Genomic DNA, 4,151 nt, shown 5'->3' on the forward strand with positions numbered 1-4,151 from the left:
AGTGTCCTGTTCCATCATCTTAGTGACATAATATCAGTCTTTCCTCACTGAGGTGATGTTAGCTGTAGGGTATTTAGATGCTCATTATTAAGTCGAGGAACTTTCCTTCTCTTCCGAGTTTGTGAGTTTTTATCATGAAATGGTGTTGGAGGTATCCATTTTATTTTTTGTTTTGAGGAGGGCACGTGCTGTGGTGAGCACTGGGTGTTATAGTTAACTAATGAATCACTGAACACTGCAGCAAGGACTAATTATGTACTATACCGTGGCTAACTGAGCATAATAAAAAAAGTAAAAAGCTATGTGGGAAAAAATAAAAACAAAACACACATATGACAAAAAAATTTTTATAATTTAAATTTAATTTAATTAACATGTTCTGTATTATTAGTTTCATAGGTAGAATTCAGTGATTCATCAGTTACATACAACATCCAGTGCTCATTACTTCATTACTAAATGCCCATCATCCAGTTACCCCATTCCTCCAGCCATCTCCCTGGGAGCAACTTTCAGTTTGTTCCCTATAGTTAAGCATGTCTTATGGTTTGCCTCCCTCTCTGTTTTCATCTTATTTTATTTTTCCTTCCCTTCTCCTATGTTCATCTGTTTTGTTTCTTAAATTCCACATATGAGTGAAATCATATGATAATTGGATTTCTCTGATTAACTTATTTCGCTTAGCATGATACCCTCTAGTTCCAACCATGTTGTTGCAAATGGCAAGATATCATTCTTTTTGATGGCTAAGTAATATTCCATTATATATATACCATGTCTTAATTATCCATTCATCTGTCAATGGACATCTGGGCTCTTTCCATATTTTGGCAATTGTGGACATTGCTGCTATAATCATTGGGGTGTATGTGCCCCTTAAAATCACTATGTTTGTATCCTTCTGATAAATACCTAGTAGTCCAATTGCTGGATTGTAGGGTAGCTCTATTTTTAAGTTTTTGAGGAACCTCCATACTGTTTTCCAGAGTGGCTGCACCAGTTTGCATTTCCACCAACAGTGTATGAGGGTTCCCTTTCTCTGCATCCTGGTCAACATCTGTTGTTCCCTGAGTTGTTAACTTTAGCCATGGAGATATCCATTTTAAAACAAACTATAGTTTTGGAAAATGGAAGAAATATTCAAACTGGTTGACTTGCTAGGCCAGTCCCAAGATGATATATTGACGAGAGAATTATTTCTCTCTTTTTCCTTATGTCCCTTTGGGGAAAATACAGGGACAAGAGATTTCCATATTACTGTATCATTTCTTCACAAGAACAAATAGATTCCTCATCTTTTTAGTGTTAACTACAACTTTTTTTTAAAAAATCACATATCAAGACATCCATTTCTCATGCTGTGGATATATGTAAAGGCAGAACTGGTCTGAGGCAACATGCAGTTTTCCAGGCTATCTGGCTGCCTTCTACCAATCCAATTCTACTCTGCACAGCTTAGGAGAATGTACTAGGTGTTAATCCTCCGTATTCCCCTGGAGGAGTAGTTTCCCTGCCAAATTTTCCCATACCACATTTATGTTGAAAAGAGATGGAATATAAAGGCTGGAAAACACATCAGGTGGCTGGATGTGTCCTCAACCTTGCGGGAGGCTAGGCATTTGGGGTAAGTATCTGTTAATCACCTACCATAGGGCCTACTACTAAGTTGATAATCACTAAATATTTGTTGAATAATTTCTGCCTGTTTAACAAAATTTCCACAACCTTTGAGACCTCCAAAACTTATGTAGGGCAAATTGTGTTTTTCTTTGATTCTAGTCTTTTGGTCCAGTGGGATTTATGAAAAGTGCAATCTCTTTGTCTGAGGATGAAGAATGGAAGAGAATGCGAACATTGCTGTCTCCAACCTTCACTAGCGGAAAGCTCAAGGAGGTAAGAAAAGAAGAGGACTTTCAGTGAGAAAGTTAAGGAATGCATCTGGGGGCAGGTAGGAAATAAAATCACAGTCCATCTCTAAAGGGTAGTCTGCTGAATTTGGGCTTCCTAAAAATGGTCTTTTCATGTCCTACAAGAGACATGATAAGATTTGTTATTACAAATCACTGCTCCATGCTTGTGAAAGCCATGTCATCCTAGGACTTGATTCTCAGATTTAACTTCAGGTGGTGTTGTATTTTGTGTGTAGATGTTCTCCATCATTGGCCAGTATGGAGATGTGTTGGTGAGGAACCTGAGGAAGGAGGCAGAGAAAGGCAAGACCATCATCTTGAAAGAGTAAGTAGGAGTGCAGCTGCTGGGATTCTGACTCTGTCACAACATTTCCCAGCTGCTGCCACAGAGCCAAATTCCCACTGTTGAGTTACTCAGTGAACAAGCTGAGGTAGGTGTATGATGTTACAACCCCAGTGGGCCAGCCAAGAAGAGGTAGCTCACCTAAAAAGGCAGAGCAGCCAGGAGAGAAAGGGTTTTCTTTTGTGTACATGAGGGAGGATTAATTTATCTGCTTAGTTGTCACCTTGGATATTCTGGAAGACAAAAATACATTATTTGAAAAGAAGACACATGATTGTACCAAATCTTTGAATGTAGAGAGTATGGAATGGTGGGAGGGAAAGGCACTTGGTACATATTGGTGCGGGGGGAAGGAACATTAACATGTGGAACTTGGAACAACTTAACCCCCTTCCTGATTTTGTTGAGGATATTAGCAAAACACTAAATATTAATTCTTTTTTTTTTTTTAAGATTTTTTTATTTATTTGCGAGAGAGAGAATGAGAGACAGAGAGCATGAGAGGGAGGAGGGTCAGAGGGAGAAGCAGACTCCCTGCTGAGCCGGGAGCCCGATGCGGGACTCGATCCCGGGACTCCAGAATCATGACCTGAGCCGAAGGCAATCGCTTAACCAACTGAGCCACCCAGGCGCCCCTAAATATTAATTCTTATGACCAGCTGTCCTTCTTTCAATCTCAAAAGAGAGAAGGCCCTGCTCATGGGATGGGTAAGGTGACCATTTTTTCCCCCTACCTGGAATATATTTTAATAATGTAGGATGAACAGATGTACATTGGGACTGTCCTAGGAAACTAGTGGCATATGGTATCTTAGCTATGGCATCCCCTAAGTCAATTTTGGTGTAATTTAATACATATTTTTACACTGGGAACATTCTTGTTCTTACATTTTCCAGAAATGAGTGAGTCCGAAGGATAATCTCAGATTGATGGAGATGAGACAGAGTGGGTCTTTCAGGAGCCTTAGCAGGGGTGTAGAGAAGAAGGGTTGGTGTTCTTGGCAGCACAGAACAGGGTGTTGGTGTTCTATCATGTGCTGAAGAGGAATCAGCTCTGAGTGTAGATACTGTGGTGAGAGGAGATCCCGGTCAATTTCACCTACTTGGCCCTGAGGAAGGGTTAATTATTCCACCATTTGTCCTTCTCAGACACAGTGCTAATCCACCTTCTACTGCCCATACTCAAAACACACTACTGTAATATGTCCAGCTCTTGGTCTCTAACCCTCCATGACTGAGCTCCTTGCGCTCAGAGGTGTGTCTAACATGTTACAGTGTCCCCATGACCCCTAGCGCAAGGCCAGCTGCATCAGTGGCACCTCCTGAGCACCTCGTGAGTGAGTGTGATGTCATAGAGACTCTTCAGATGATGTAGCAGGTGGTTCTGGAAGTGTGGCTCTTGTCTTGCCTGGTCATTGGAATCTACATGTACTTCCTGTTTCACGTGTTTGATAAGAACAGTAAAAAGGTATCGCTTTTAATTATCTACATCTTTCTTTCTCTACTAAGCATCTTTGGGGCCTACAGCATGGATGTGATTACCAGCACATCGTTTGGAGTGAACATTGATTCCCTCAACAACCCACAGGATCCCTTTGTGGAAAATACTAAGAAGCTCTTAAAATTTGATTTCCTTGATCCATTTTTCTTCTCAATATGTACGTACAGTACTAGTTTTCTCTTTTTCCTTCCTTCCCCTTTTCTCCCCTTCCTTCCTTCCTCTCTCACTTCTTCCCTTACTACCTTTCTACAACAATTTTACTGAGATATAACTTCATATAACATATATGTCCCCCTTTTTTAAAACTTATTTTTTCTTATGTTAGTCACCAAACAGTACATCATTAGTTTTTGAGGTAGTGTTCCATGATTTCATTGTTTGTGTATAGGACCCAGTG

General features: G+C 40.3%; 1 long non-coding RNA gene across 1 annotated transcript; it reads left to right on the forward strand.

Annotated features, from left to right (window-relative positions):
- The first annotated feature begins 1,800 nt into the window (after positions 1 to 1,800).
- Positions 1,801 to 3,839, forward strand: LOC116629563. Its single transcript, XR_004298785.1, has 3 exons — positions 1,801 to 1,893; positions 2,147 to 2,235; positions 3,763 to 3,839. It is a non-coding gene; the product is annotated as an uncharacterized LOC116629563 (long non-coding RNA).
- The last annotated feature ends 312 nt before the right edge of the window (positions 3,840 to 4,151 follow it).

This window comes from Phoca vitulina, unplaced genomic scaffold (genome assembly GCF_004348235.1).
Source record: "Phoca vitulina isolate PV1807 unplaced genomic scaffold, GSC_HSeal_1.0 scaffold1462, whole genome shotgun sequence".
Classification (NCBI taxonomy): Eukaryota; Metazoa; Chordata; class Mammalia; order Carnivora; family Phocidae; genus Phoca; species Phoca vitulina.